General features: G+C 37.0%; 1 long non-coding RNA gene across 1 annotated transcript in view; it reads right to left on the bottom strand.

Annotated features, from left to right (window-relative positions):
- Positions 1–13144, bottom strand: part of LOC130143099 (uncharacterized) — a 44088-nt gene extending 30944 nt beyond the window's left edge. The window contains exon 1 of the long non-coding RNA XR_008819635.1: positions 12798–13144. This is a non-coding gene — a long non-coding RNA (uncharacterized LOC130143099). The remainder of the gene's footprint in view (positions 1–12797) is intronic.
- Positions 13145–16482: the final 3338 nt, after the last annotated feature.

The raw sequence follows: 16482 nt of genomic DNA, 5'->3' as shown, positions 1-16482 counted from the left end.
GTAATGTTATACATAATGCATTTCAAAAGGTACTGGAGGACACTAAATACTATTGCTTGCTTATTCTGGGTGGTGTGCAAAGCTGATCATGTGTGACAAAGCTGATCATACTTATTTTGGAATGGTTAGCAGATCATGAATACACATTAGCAGAAATCCTAAACTTTCCATGTTATAATAAAAAATCTCGATAAATTATTTAAAATAACACCAGCAGCTCAGGCATGAGACTTTGCATTTTGAAATTCATGTCAAAGTACCTTTGATGTGTGCATCACTATTGTAGGTTCATCATAGTTGAAAATGACAATGTAGGAATAGCATAATATGAAGTTGGGGAACTTACGCAGGCTAGAATTTTATGTCAGTATTATCTTAGCAGTATTCTTGCTTCTAGGCTTTTTGTTAAAGAAATACATTTGATCAGCTTCATCTCTTGACATCTGAACACATGTAAATTTTTCCGTTTAATGTTACAAGAGATACACCACTTGACCACGTAAATACTCATAAACAAGGCAAATGGGAAGTCAAATCCATAGCCCTAAGTCTCCATGACACAAAATAACTTTTCAAGCTGTGGTAACATGATTTTGCCCTACCTCTCAACCAGCAAAGTATTATGACTGAAGGAACTTATGAAGAACTAATTTCACTGATCACAGAAAAGCAGGAAACTCTACTTGTAGCAGCTTTTTAACAACATGAAGGAACACTGTACTATATCGCCTTTTTTTTTTTTCATCCATTCATGTGTTATAAATGGAAAGGTTTGCTTTATCCACTGTATATTTATGTCAGTATATAATCTCCTCAATTATTAATATCCAAACAAGAACTATTTTTTTTCTGTTGTTCATTTGTTCTACTTTTCAGACATATAGCAGAAATAAGAAGACACTACTGTAATGTTTTCATATATCTTAAAATATTTTACTCAATACTCTGGCTAGATCTGTTTAATTTTTACAATGTTTCATACAGTTTTGTAGCTTTTAAACACCTGTTCTGCCTGTGCTTCATTATCTTACTCTATTCCTTTATTCAGTTGCCATTCTCATTTAAATGAAGCCTTTACTATTTCTCTCCTAATCTATCAATAGGTTTTAATAATTTAATATTTGAATGACTTTATCCACTATAAAAAAAAAAATGGCTGATTTTATTACTGGTATATATCTTGAAGACAGAGATTTTGTATCTCAAAAAAATATTTCTCTATTAAGGACAATATTTAGTGTGCTTAAAATACTTCACTGTCCAGCTGACAAATAGCTTCTGATCACCCTTATATTTCTTCCTCTTTTCCCATTGACTCCAGGCTGTAAATGGTTGTCTTCTGTGGAAAGTCCATTAGTGTTCCTGTATCTATACTAGTACCACAGTAAGCCAACTGAATGTAAGATGTTATATCTCAATCTTATGTTCAGCTTGCCACAGCATGTAGCAGTGCAGACAACATAAAGAAAAGGCCTCATGGGCTTTCTGAAAACCACTATTCTTCCATCTCAGAAAGACTTCTCAACTTCTACATTAAAGAAGCTCTGCAACTGCTTTATACAATCATGTCATGGTCTGGAGATGTAACTCAAAAGGGACTGTTTCTTAAGCCACGTATTTTGAAGAACAGCTGCATATTGACTTTCATTCCCTGGAATGATTCTGGCTATGCATCTTTAAGGAGTCTTTACTGATCCAGCAAAATATATATTTCTTATTCTATTTTTCAGATTTGGGGTATGGCAGTACCTGTTGTAAATCCTGACAGAATTCCCTTGTCTTATGCTTTTCAGTTAATGGAAGCCAGGAAGAACTTGTAAAAAATACATAATTTCCTGCAGTCTGTGAAGTTACTGAATCCAAATTTTACATTCCAGAATATTGCTGTTTAAACCTTGGTAACGATCTGCCTGAACAGAGCCAGTGTCCTGCTCAGCAGTGCAGTATTCTTGTGCAAGTAGCTGAGAAGGGTCCAGTAAGTTCTGGAGGTGGGAGGGAGCCTGGGAAATGTCAGTGAGAGTTTTAACAGGTGGTAAGAGTTCAGTGGAGGTCAGGGTAAAGGAAAAGGCTGGGAAAGGTTGAGGGAGCTTCTGGATGCGCAAGATACTGATAGGGGACAGTAGGGTGTCAGAATGTCTCCCTAGAAGGATGGGGAAGAACAGAAAAGAGTAGGAGTTTCAGAGAACAAAGCGGACTTTGCTAGGGGTTTCAGAGAATACTGCATGCATCATACAGTGTTCAGCATTACCCACCTGTGCCTCAACCCATACCTCAGAGGGACAAAAGGTGTGAATTAGGTGATACATTACTATAAGCAAGAATGCTTATAATAAAACTCATATTGGTGTTTAAGATGTTTCCTAATGAATTTATTGTTCAGACTGGAATTGAACACTATCTAGCAAGTGAACATAGAAACTCCTAGACTTTATAACTGAGCCTAAATGAAAAAGAAGCTGTATGTGACAATGAAGACAACTAAGTAATGGAAATTATATTTGTTTATAAAATCCAACTCTCCTGCTAGCAACCAAAACAAGAGTTAGTACAACCCAGCAGGTACTCACAGTTAAATTATATTACTCTCCTAAGTTACAGGCTTGATCTAAAAGCCAGTTTGGGGGGGCAGGGGAGAGGGAAGGCACAGATTCCCTAGATGTCAGCAATCTTGGTATCAGGCCTACAATACCGTGTTATTTTTCTGGGAATCCTACTGACAACAGAGTGAAGGAGAAATACCGAAAGAAAAAGAATGTTGGTTTATATGTTGGTTTACCTGGAGGCACACTCAGATTTTCATAGCGTAACTGGAGAGAAACAAACTCACAGACACCATCAGTCAATACAGCCCCCATTAATGTCACTAAAAATCTGGTCTGAGACCATCTAGAAACATCAGAAATATTTGAGTTGCTATAGACACTATTGTCATTCTAGCAGTAATGATAAAAGGAGTCATTTTACTCAACTTATTTAATGGAATTTTGTCCCTTCACTCTCTTCTTCATTGGAATCTACATTTTAAATTACATTATGGATTATTATACTCAAGTAGTGTATATATATGTTTCAAAATAAAAACCCCCAGATAATTCTATTAAAAAAAAAAAAAAAAAAAGCCCAGCATTCAGTACTAAATTCACATTCCAGTTTATGTGAGCTGTCTGCTCTTACTAGCAGCAGTGGTCCTGCTCAGGTTAAAAGATCTTGTCCTGCTAGATTAAAGGGCTTTTTATATTTGTCCTACTGCACAGTCCACTGGATTTTTTGTTACACATATACACACACTCAGGGCCTCTGGGCTCTGAGGCTTCCATGGGCCAAGAAGGGAAGCTTTACTGTTTCTCATAGCAGCCTGGAACATGTTCCTTCACAGAACAGGGAGTCCACAGCTCTCTGTCAGTTCTTGCCCCTCCCCCAAATGATACATGCCCTTCTTCATACAGGCCACCATGCCAGTGCTTTGTATTTAATGTAATAAGCAGGGGCATGAGGCAAGTATAGAAGAAACTTTGTTTAGGATTCTATAAAAAAGTATGTTTATGCCTCATTTACATTTAATTTACATTTTAAAAAATCTCACTGTAACCCATTTTTTTGCCTTCTTTCCACACCATGATAAAAAGAAATTGGGGGGGGGGGGGGGGCGGGGTGTGGAGACCCAAACAAAATAAAATAGTTGAGTGATATGAGGCAGTCAGGATGTCGCCATGCTTGTGGTATCTCCTCAGAATCCTGGGTCCTTCCTCTCTGTCTCTGCCTCTCTGCCCCAGCCCCATCCCCTTCTTTATTCCTCAGCTCTCCAACTGTCAAACAAGAACTTCTGCACATTTACATCATATAACATCCCCACCCCTTCCCTTTCCTGACCTAAGAATATTCTATGGATCACAGTCATTGCTGACCCAACCAGTCCCTGGTTCGGAAAGCCTTACATCAGCCTTTTTTGCCTGACTTGGGGATTTTCCATTCTGCTGAGCTACCTTTGCAGAGGAACATGGTTGGCCTTGTTCACCACATCTTTAGCCACCTATTTTCCCAGGGCATTTCCTCTAGATTAGGCAATTGCAAGGCTTAATCATTGACTTCTGTAGGCCTTTTCAGTTCATAGTAGATTTAGACATTGGGGCACTTCATAATATCACTGTGTCATAACATCAAACAGAAACCCCTGACAGAGTTCTTGAACTGCAACAGGTTACTTTAGGCTAAAGGACAAAGGATGGAACCACTGCTATTCATCTCTGAGCTGAAGGAGAGACAAGCAGAGTGCACAAACCCCTACCCAGACGTACAGCAAAAATTCTGCAACACAGACTGCACCCTAAGGAATGGACTTGAGCTTGCACCACTGCTGGCACAATGGTTGTCCTCAGGCCTAGTACCTGCACAGCTCCTCATTGGAGACAAAACGCTCTCTCCTCTATGCAGTGGTATTGTCTTGGCAGATATTTGGCTAAGGACAGAGGTGGAACAGCATTACATTTTTATTTTCTGTTAGAGCTAGCTAAACTAGAAACAGCCTGGCTGTCCTATAGCTTTTGATCTGTTTCCTTGGGAGCTAAATCCTAGATTTATGATTTCTTCTCATTAAAATGGCCCTCTGTTTTTTATCAGCAATATCTAGAGCTGTGTATCTAGGTCTGAAAAGTTTTAACAGTGCTATGAGAAGGGGGTTGGGACAACAGGGATTACTACTTTGTTTCAAGTTACTGCACAGCCTTGGGAAGCAAATATAAATGATACATTACCTATTTCTTGATTTAATACATGTATTCCTCACTAAGATGATGCTGCCTGCCCTTGCAGTTAATTTCAGAACCACTTTTAATTACAGCTTCCATCGTTCCAACTGCTGGTGTGTTATTTCTGCCAGTGGCCTGCCAGAAATAAAATTGAGTGTTAAAACAGCAAATATCATTACCAACAAAGAAAGCCACTCACAAAAAAAACCCTAGCAAGTGTATTACTCTCAGAGTAAACAAAGAGGAACCAGCATCCTGCATCACAAGGTTGTTGCAAGCTTACTTTCTCTGTTCTTCCTCCAGCAACCAATTTTTAAATACACATGAGAATTTCATGCAGTTTTGTGGTACATATCCCTCACTTAGCTTGTGATTAATTTGGCTTAGGCAACACTCAGAGAATTGTTGTATCAGTTCTATCCATTACTAGGTCACATATCCATACAAATTTGGTCAGATTTGCACAGCTAACAAAATCATCCAATCCTGTCTCTTAGAGGAGTCACCATCTCTTCTGGTACTCAGACTGCTCCTTGTTGACAGAGCCTACAGCAAGAAGTAGAGGTGGAGGTTCAGACCTGAAGACATCCCAAATGAAATATCCACTTCCATTATCTCATTCATCACTCTCCAGCTTCTCAGTATATCTGCATCAGGAGTAGTACACCCTCACCTAGGTCTTGTACCTGCAGAAGGCACAGGACTGGAGCAGTGTTTCATCATGGAAAGCCTATTCTTACTTCACGTCCACAGGCTACCCCAGGTCTGTCTGGGGTATGTCTGACATAGAATTCTCTATACAATGTGTTCTGGTATTCCTTGTTTCCTTCAGGTGCTAGGCTGATGGGGTTGGAAATTGCATTTTGGAAGTGACTGTACATGAGGACTCTGGAAAGAAGGTAGCTAGTGTGACAGTCCTAGAGGTCCTATATATCCTTAGTACACTGTATTGTTGCCTATAGCTATCAACACCAACCCTAACAGCAAAGCTGAGCAAAGCAATCAGAAGAGCAAAAGCTACAAAAGTGGGAAAACCACCAGAGCAGGAAAAACTGAGGGAGAGGACATGTGACATTTGAAGACTGCCCCTAACCACTCTCCTTACTTAGAGGGGCATGAAAACATCATGCCAGTAGGGGATTAGATTAGAAAGGTGATAAAATCATTCAGAATCTAGCAATCCATATTCATCCCGTTTCACTACAAGCTCATTTGGGGTCAAAAAGTTGACTGTGAGCACCACAATTAAAAAGCAACCTCTGCTATTTGGATAGTTCTTAGCTCAGGCTAACTGTAGCTGATGGTGCTTCACTCACACAGAAATTCTACTTTGATTTATATCCTGTATAGATCCAAACTAAGTAAAACATTTTATATTTGGAGTTCAGTCCTGCAGTCTTCCATTACTAAAACATTATTCACTCAAGTGAATAAATTCAATTGGTCTGAAAGGACTGCTTGCATAAGCAAGAAGTAATCCTTCTAAGTATAAATGCTCTGAGAACAAATATTTGTTAATTGCACAATAGAAATGACAAGGAAGTATATTGTTGTTGCAAGCCTGAAGGCCAAATTGTCTTTTCCACACTAGCATTGCAAAAATTATCTTGATCTATTATGAACTTTCTTGCTAAAAGGAAACTAGAGGTCATTACTTGACTCAGCAGAGGATTCCCACGCTGCAGTCAGCAGTCAGCTAAAATGTTCTTGTTTTTAAAGATCATATGCTATTTCAAACTATTATTTTTGAATAATCTAAGTATTTTCAACTATGTAGGAATATATTATTAAAGTATTATTACAGTTCTGTAGAATAAAAGTTCATTTAGGGCTGAAACAAAATGTCTGCTTATTAGAATATCCATGCTCCTTAGGATGTGACATAATAGGAAGACTGAAGGCTGGTGGCCCCATTGCTTAACGTTCAGAGCTGTAGTCATATTGGCAGAAATAACGAGACCAATTCTTAAAGTTTTTTGGGGGTTGATGTGGGGGGTTGGGGCTTTTTTTCTGTCAAAAACAAACAAACAAACAAACAAACAAAAAATAACTAAGGAAAAATTTTTGTACTGCAGTTGTCCTTAAAACCACTGGAATTTCCTAGCAAGCCCCAGAAGAAATCAATCATCAGCCAAGCTGTAACAGATCGAGCTGCTTTTTCATGCACTTTTGTAAGGAAGTCCATCTGAAATTGCAACAGTCAATGTGAGCTATTGAAATATAAAGCATGTCTTTCTTTACAGTAATATCACAATGGAAACTGTAACAGCTTCTGAACATGGGACACAGCCCACACTTGTTTGTCAGAGTGGAAGCAAATCATGATTTCCTGCAAGAAATATAGTCTATGATGCCAGTCCTGAATCCCTACTCATATTGAGACAGAGGTTTCTGTGAAATGTGTTCAGGGACAATAGTTTTCTGCTCTGTTGGGTGAGAACCCACACAGGTAAGTATTTCATCTCTGAAATGTGCATTTGTTCTGAATATGCACACTGATTTCTGAAGATCTGTCAGAGACTTTAATGATACATCATGGGATGGCCATGTCAGAGGCTGACGTGATGAACATGTTAATAGGAGTTTCCTACTCTATAGTCCTCCATGGAACTATTCACAGAGGGAGTAAGAAATTATTTACCAATTTAAAAATAATTTTGTAGCAGAGCTGTTGGCAGTTTTCAAGGAAGACAAAGGGCATGGCTGTCTCCAATAAGATTCCTTTATATCCGAATATAACTTCGCTAAGGGACTGGGTTAGTCTGAGGGCAATATTTACATGTGAAACAGACTTATTTCCTGAAGGCAAGGAGAAGATTCATACTGTCAAGTTATAATTGGGGCTAATTACGACATGTAGCCATCTATATATTAGATGGCTAATCCAATTCATTATTTAGGTTTCTTCTGCACAACACTTCCATGAGAGAGCATCTCAAGACCATAGGTTCTCATAAGACTTATTGTAAGATAGGAAGAATTAGTTCCTGGAGAAACCCTCCCTCCTATTTACCTATAGAGGAAGCATAAAAAACTAGCTTTTGCCACTTTCTCATATGCCAAAAATCAATCAGCTTTTTGGCAAAATATACATAGAACATTTGAGTTGGTTTCAGGCTGAACAAACCTGAGGATCAAAGAATGTAGTATTTTACCATATCAGTGTCAGAAAAATCTTTTCAGACCTATCTAAGAACTGAAACAGAAAAGACAATATTGCAAATTCCTGACTTTAAATTAGGAAATTCCTTTAATTCCAGTTTAGATCTCCTGCTTAGCTGCTTGAAAACCCCTCAAGCTCTCCATCATTCCAGGTCAGTCCAGCTTCTAACCACTCATGGATAAAATTATAGTTGCAGGCAAAACCTCAGCATATACACTTTTTATCTCGTTTGATCTTCAGTCTATTTGCCCAGCTAGAAACCTGACAGTAAGAAGCTCTGGTTTTGTTTTATAAATCACTGCAGCTCTCCTCCTGAGAGTCAAGCAATGAAATGCTTTTTTGTGTCCCTGAATGTTGAAGCACCCAGGAAAAAGTGTGAAATATTTTTTTTTTCCTGAATGCTGAAATATGGAGTTATCATACAGTGCTTTTTTAATGGTTAACAGCACGTGTCATATCATTTCAAGAACTTACCACATTGTTTATTTTGAATGGGAGGTTGACTCACATTGTGTTAAAATCATGTTAGTTTATTCAAGGTCTGGCATTGTTTAGCTACTTTCACTTGCAATTTAATTAACTTGAACAAAAAGAAACACACCCAAACTTACAAAGTTTCCAAGAAAACATTAATCAAATTTTGATACCGAAAAAAGGATGTGAAGAGGGAAAAAAGCACTCCAGAGCTAGGGAACTAGAGGAGGAGGAAACAAGCAATAAAGAAAAATGCCCATACTTATCAAATCATGATCTGGCTAATACTATCTTCCTAATAGTAACAATGGTAATACTTCCATATTATTTAGAGGCATAGGAAGTTAATGGAAGGTAAACTTCACTTCCCCTGCCTTTCACCATTTAAATGTGATGCTCTTAGCTTAAGATGGCAGGTAGGCTTCCTCTAGAGCTGATGGAGAAAAGAAAGTACAGAAGAGCTGCTGTAGCTGTTCTGAGAAAAGCAGACTTGATAAGACTAGGAGGTTACTTCGTTTCATTGACTGTAAAGCGAGCCATGACAAATGGCTTAGATTAAACAGACACATTTTAAATGCAGAACATGTATCCTACCACAAAATGCAGTGGTATGACCTGCTAAGGAATCCTCTCCAATACTGAATGTCAGGGTCAGGGCTGTTTAGAAATGTAACAGAAATGAAGATCAAAACCCCTGTATCTGAGATGTACTCTACTGGCACTAGATTTCATCTAACACTGAATCTAATTTATTTGTGCCTGGCTTTCAGATTTTATGTCCCTTTTCCAGCCTTCAAAGGATTAAATTTTTATTTCACTCGGTTGCATATGAGAATTCTGGGTTTTGTCAAATAATTTTATCATGCCAGATAAAAATAAATGTAAATGAAACTTTGTAACAACCAAATAGTGCACATTTTAGAGACAATTGATTCTTTAAAGGCAAAAAATTACTTAACTGTTCAATAGAAAGAGGGCTTTTAAAAGCTAAACTATAATTCTGGGGAAATAAGACAAAAAATGTTATCTGGCAGTAAAAAACAAAGCCAGAAATTTGATTAAACTGATTTTATACCTTATGGGAGATATTGTACAAATTTAATTCAGGATTTGTTTTATTCCAAGTAGTATGACAAGCCTCAACTACCCAGTATATGAGGAGATGTAAATTGTCTGAGATATCAATACAATTGTTCAGCAGTCTGTTTGGGAAAACAAATTCCACCAAACTTCCAGGCACTCTCTGCCCTGACCTCTACACATTCATTTAAATCCACCTATCTTTCATGTAAAACTCCTCAGAGATTTTTATTTAAACAAAAAAGACTAAACCTTGACCCTCTATTTGTCTAAGATAACTAAAATCCTTGTAAGTATTAGACCTGGGATAAAGAATTGTGCTTTCAGAGATATCATACAATGCATTGTCAGGAAAAGGCGTGGAGAACTTGCATACGAAATTTCCTGAAAACTATGTTTACAAGGAATTTGTTTGTTATAAAGTTTTTAAATTCATTCCACTTCTTATTGAATACTGTTCTTTTGAGAATATACATCTCCCAATAGTTTTATTTCCTATGGCAAAATATAGTATGTTGTTTTCCCACAAGTATTTCTGTTCTACGTAGAACTTAAGCTGGTACGAAAATTTGCCTTGCCTTTCACAGGTGGGAAAACACCATCTATTAATTATTATAGCATCTGCTTTTATACTGACCTCTGTAACAGGAAATAGAGCACAAGTGACCCAATAAAGCTTGTGATAAAAATTATAAATAACATCTTGCTTTCTTGCTATTGTGTTGGCTTCTCTGCAGTTCTCAGTGGCCTGTGTCACAATATAACTCACACAGTCCTGCTGCAGAAAGGTGCTGGAGAAAATCTCTGTGTGTATATGCAAGCTGCTGGAGAAGGAAGGTGTTAAGCTGGACTTAAAAATTAGCTTTACAAAACTACTTCATCAGCTTATTTGGGTAAGCAAGTAGTACATGAATATTGTTTAGAAATATGATACAACTCTTCACACAATATATAACTATGCATTGGACTCTTAACAAAAAAATCCATTAGTTATACCTCTAATTATAGATGTTGTAGTTCAATAGTAAGAGTACTTCAAATTGTGTAACTATTAAAAAAAATCATACTATAATCACCCTGTTACAATTACTCTATTCTTTTAATCCTAGATTCTCTTGTACTTTTTGACTTCGTAGTGTTTTGCTCCCTATTTCACAATGAAAAAATAAACATAAAATAATACCAATAAAAAAACCCAGGAAAGAATCATGTATCAATTCATGACTGTTATTTCAAAATAGTATCTTTAAAATGTTATCAGACAGAACTGCACATTCAAAGTTCATGATTTTTCTTAAATATTGTCTGTACAAAGAACAGGATGTTGATATATCTTCAAAATTTTACAATATAGTCTTCTTTTCCACAACAGTGGCTGGAAAGTCACAATACCTCTTTTCATTAGTTTACTAGACTGTTTGGTAGCAAATAGCTGTGCCCAGTCAGTTCCCAGATGTCATCACTGAATTCCAGTACATTTACCACAAGTTTCAGGTTTTTAATTAGGTTTCTTGTAAAGGGAACAAAATTCTTTCACTTTCAATATCTAACTGAATGTTAATTTTAGACCAAAACATTTATGTTTTTGAATTAAACTTTTAAATACAAATGAGGTGAATTATTCGTAATCTAAAAAAAAGTTCTTTGAATAACAATATTAATGAAAAATTGCTATTTTTCTTTTTGTCTTGTAAATCTCTTCCCCATTGTGATGATTTCAACTTCTCCTTCCTTCCTTCCTTCCTTCCTTTTGCCTACATCCCCTATCCAACAACTTTCCCCCCCACAAGAGACAACAGTGCTGTTGCTACACTGAACTTTTAAGCATGATAATTAGCTATCTGGTGTAATATATACTGCTTGATCAAGGCTCTAACATCAACCTACAGCAGAACAGGTGTAGAAGATAAAGCTCTAATTTACTACTACTGGTCTGACTAATGCCCACACTTCCCCAGACCTGTAAGACCATACTCAGCCCCTGCTTCTCTCTCAAATGGAATCAGCTGAAACTGACTGCTAGGTTCAAAGATTACTGGGGAAAATGTCACATATGCCATTGAACTGATAAACTGACAGCGTAATTGCACAATCTTCAACTCTAGACGGATGATTAAAATCAGCATATTAAAAGCTAAAAAAAAAGGACTATGTTTCTCATCTTTTGAAAACACCATTTTCTTGACCAAATGAGGTTAGCACAGTTGCTCATAATTATTCTCTTACATTTTAGCAGGGCCCTTCTCAGACAAAGAAATGAAAACGGAAAAAAAATCTCCTTTAAGGGATTTTTAAGGGACAGCAAAAGGCTAGGCACTATGACTGTGAGTTCTGTGTATGCCATGTATTTCAGTTTAGAAATATAGACCAAAAAAACATGTAAGAGAAGTTGAAAGGAAAATCTATCTGGTGGATTTCCAATGCCTTTTCCATAACATGATGCCCTTTATTCATCTTCATTATTCATTCTTTCCCCGCCCCCCCCTCTTTCTGTGACAGGAGAGCTCACTACAAAACAACATTTGATCAATATCCATGTATTCTAAACAATGAAACTGGTACTATCGGCCATCACAATGATATGTGAAAATGGTATTTTTCCTAGTCTATCCTAAAGCAGGTGGATTTTTTTCTCCCTTCCTAACTATGGTGTTAAACCTTCTCTTGTCATCACCATATGCAGAAAAGATCGGTAACTACTGTAGATCCACAGCAAGCACATTTTAACTCTGACTTAGCTCTCTGAAAACACATGCTGGCATTCTTTGAATAAAATGTCAGAAGTGGTTTCTTTGTCTTTTCACTATTCTTTGAACAGGGAAATCTCCATGTATTTATTATGTGGGCTACAATCTAACAGAAAGATTTTCTCCCTGCCAATGAACACATAAGGAACATTTGACAGTTACATCAATTGTGTAGATCAAAAATTAGAAGTAGAAAACCAGTTTTTGTAATCCTAGCTACCTTCCATACAGTCTGTATGACTCTTTCAGAACACACGTGGACATTCCGTTCCTTACAAATCCATCAAAAGATTTGTCATGAATTTATCTAAATTAAGGATTTCATCCCCAGGATGGATTCAAATCTTTAGTTCATATGTCCACAGTATAGACTTCTAGATTTCAGCTAACCACCAGAGTGCCCTATAGACAATACACAGAAAAAGGATGTTTCAGGTCACCAGGTATCTAATCCTTTTTAGACCTCTTACAAGAAGACATCTTTTGCATGTTGGGAATGCCTGTTTCTCTTCACTGATTATAAGAAAAGCCTAGAATTACTAGTTCAGGTAAAGGTATCTCCATTTACTCAAGATAAATTTTACTCACAGGACTTCAGCTGCAGTTGAAGACAGCCAGTACTAAGAAGTTCCTTGTGAAGTACAACTAGCATTATCAATGTACAGTGTATTCTTCTTTGTGGCTGTATTTCCCTTCTTCACATAAAATGGCCACAGTTTTCCTCGTGCAACATCATTTTAACTGTCATTCCTAAGTAAATTTTGTCATTTAAACAAACCAATACAAGAAAAAATAAACAGAATTCTAGTTTACAGGGACTGAGAAGGATCCTTTCTGTTGGATGCTGACTGTGTAAATATTCATTTTTCAGGAACTCATTTTGCAAGGCCACAACAGCCGAAAATGGCAGAATTATTCACTGTCTGTTACATGCATGTCTGCTGATCTGTTTCCTCAGCTGCTTTCATAAGATTCTTTTACATGTGGAACTCTGATAAAGATTAACACAGGTTAAGTTAATGTTTACAGTTTTGTCGGTTTTTCTTTTATATTGGGAAGTAGATAGAAAGCAGATTGTTAACAGGAAACTAGGTTCATAATAAACACAGGACTAATGATGTTACTATTTATAGCTTAACTCTTTGCCTTCTGCTATATAAGATTATACTGCTCTATCCTTTTCTTCACAATATTCCTTATATTTTGAAGATATTCCAAAACTTATCCTTTAAGCCCCACTCACTTTCCCTCTTGAAACCCCCAAGACTTGCTCCAATCCAATCAACTTACACTTGTAGTTCAAAATACAGTGTCCACTCATTATACCTGTAAATTCTGATTTTGCAACATACCTCCTAAAGCCAGTTCATGAGTGAACTCAATTGTTAATAGCATGAAACATATTGAGCTAGCTTATGTACTGGTTGTAACATTTTCATGTAAAAATCTGCATTTCAACAAGAACATACCATGCCTTGTTATATTTTTAAGCATATATTTGCTCTCATAAACTGGCTGATGCTTGCCCTCTGAAGTCCATGAAAAAGTTGAAAAATAGACTTAAGTGAAGTTAACCCACTGCCTGCTTAGACAAAAGTTACTGGCAACATTCAGAGCACGGATTTTAATAAATGGATATGAATAGTTATCATTTCTAATTCTGTTGCTTTTTTTGATTCTCTGACTTCTCATCCAACCCCACTGGCTGGACCCATCTCAAAATTCTCAGCTCTGTTGGAAAAGGCAACTGTTAATGGGATGGCTAGAGCTAAGACAAAATAATTATTAAAATGTTTCTATTAAATTGGTGGAATTGCATTTTGTCTAATATTATTCAAATGTATTTTTTACTTTCATCTGACCTTAGCAGAACGTTAAACCAGAACTCTGGGCCTTACAGTAGGTCAGACCAAACAACCATAATAATTCCCTTGGCCTTAAAGTCTATTCACTCTGAAATAAATTTTTGGCCATTCCACTGGAAATACAATCCCTCCACTGTGACAGGTTTACTAATGTATTTTGCAGGCCTAGAGATTTGAAGGCAGTCAATAAAATATGTCTTGAAACACATGCAGTAAAGTACTTTTGTGATGCAGAATAACAACATCTCAAGACTGCAGACACCATGATATCAAAATATCAATAGCTTGGATTATTTAAAATTATATTATATATTGGATTTTGAATGCTTGACAAAGGCACAAAATAAGAGCATTTATCTGAATTTAAAAACTCTTTTTCCCCCCACCAAAATAGTCTCTGAAGTTGAAACAGTACTAAAAAAATGCAAGCAACTAATCTAATACAACATATCAAGGAGGGTTAGATCAAATTATTAGAAGTCAGTTTTATTATATAATGTCCTTGTATCATTTATACATCTTATATTATTATACCACCTAATTTAATTTTAATTGTACTAAATGCATGCATTTACTATCAGTCTGATTCACAAACCAATCCCTTGTAATTTGCCAATTAAGCTCTGTATGCAGACAAATTTTGGAAAAGTCAGTAAATGAAAAAAAATCACCAAGTTCAGAATGTTCTTGACATTATTTCATAGTTTTATTGCTTCACAGAAAACACATACTGATACTACGTACAAAATTCCAAACAGCAAGCTGGTTTCATATAACTGGAAAGCTCAATCTTTGTTGAAAAAAAGTACCTACGCTACTACTATGTACCTAGCTGCATAAATTCCTTTGACATTGTACATATGACTAGTAACAGTAAAAAAATTTAGTCTCAAAGTTTCTTTACCTTATAGTTTGAGCAGCTTTGTTTTGACAACTAAAACCCCTGTGAGTTTTCAAGGCTCTGTTTTCCACAGCTTTGCCATTTCCCACGTGAAACACACAATGCTGATTCAGCATTTAAATCACTACTATGAACCTTGTTGCCATAGCTGCAGCTAAGATGGCTGTCTTAAATTAGATATTGTGACTACAAGGCACGGCCGCATGCTCATCACTGTAGTCTAAATTCCCCTTTTTCTGCACCTCTTTCTTTACCTTGCTATTCAGTGTGCCCATGCTTCTCTAAGTACTAACTGGCTACACGGCTCAAACACACCAATACAGCTAGTTTAAATGTAACTATAAAACTAGCTACAAAATAATTCCAAGTGTGTCTATGTGATTTATAGGAACGGCTACAGTGCAGACAGTGTCATCTACTCAGCTGTATGTAGAGGTGGTTTTTTTCCTGTATAATTACACAGGGTTATTTTTGTTCAAATTCAGCACCCAGTTCTTATTCTCCTGCATAAAACAGGTGAAACACTCCAGGCAGACCAGCCCACATCTCCATACTACCATGGGCCTCATTTTCCTAATTGGTGCAGTCTGCTTAGCAGCCTGCTTGGATCTATATACACTAGTATCCATGGTGTTCAAGAAAATACAAACCTGGAAGCTGGGATTAATGTTTTTAGCTCCTTGTCAGACCAGTAATCCAGGAACCTAGGAACCACATCTGACAAGGTGCTCAGAATCTACAAAATACAGCTCCTGGAGCTTTGTGATGGCTGGCTCCTAATCAGCTTACTAAGTGGGCTGCAAATGTCAGGTGGGCAAGCTGGTGATATACCAACTTTGGACCCTTCCTGGAAAAAATATCTTATCTGCAGAATACTTCAAAAATCTCAGCAAAGACCTACCAAAAACATTTTTATTCTAGATTTTTCATTCAGCTTTACAGCTGCCATAATGACTTAGCTGACAACTGAGGCAATAGATTCCTAGAAGAAATAACATTTTGACATCTGTGAGATATGTATTCCACCCTGAGTAAGAAAATTCCAAAAAAGGCCGTGGGATGGGAATGAGAACAAACATGGTCAAGGACATAACCATTCATGTTACTTTCATAGGAGTACTCAAAGAGCACTCATGAAACTAAACTATATGCTGGTGACACAAGACCTTACATTAAAGCCTGAAAGATCCCAGGCAGATATATGCATCTTAGGTGCGCAGGTATTTGATAATGGTGCCAGACTGAGTTAATCAAGAAGCTGCAACCTATGAGTACTGGACAAGGTCAGAAAGGCTAGTTTAGCTGCAGTTGGGGAAGAATGTTCTCCTGACTTGCTGCACAGGAAGTTATTTGGATTGCTGAGCTAGCTTTAAAGCCACTGCAAAGGGTGCTGACCTGAACCAAGGTCTTGGCTCTCAGCCCAGTGCTATTGGAGAAACAAGATTTCTATAGACAGCAAACACAAATTCATACAGGCATAACACTCATATCCACTGACTCACCAATA

Source organism: Falco biarmicus, chromosome Z (assembly GCF_023638135.1).
Source record: "Falco biarmicus isolate bFalBia1 chromosome Z, bFalBia1.pri, whole genome shotgun sequence".
In the NCBI taxonomy this organism is placed as follows: Eukaryota; Metazoa; Chordata; class Aves; order Falconiformes; family Falconidae; genus Falco; species Falco biarmicus.
Note: the sequence above shows the minus strand (reverse complement) of the source record. Positions and strands in the feature narration are given on the sequence as shown.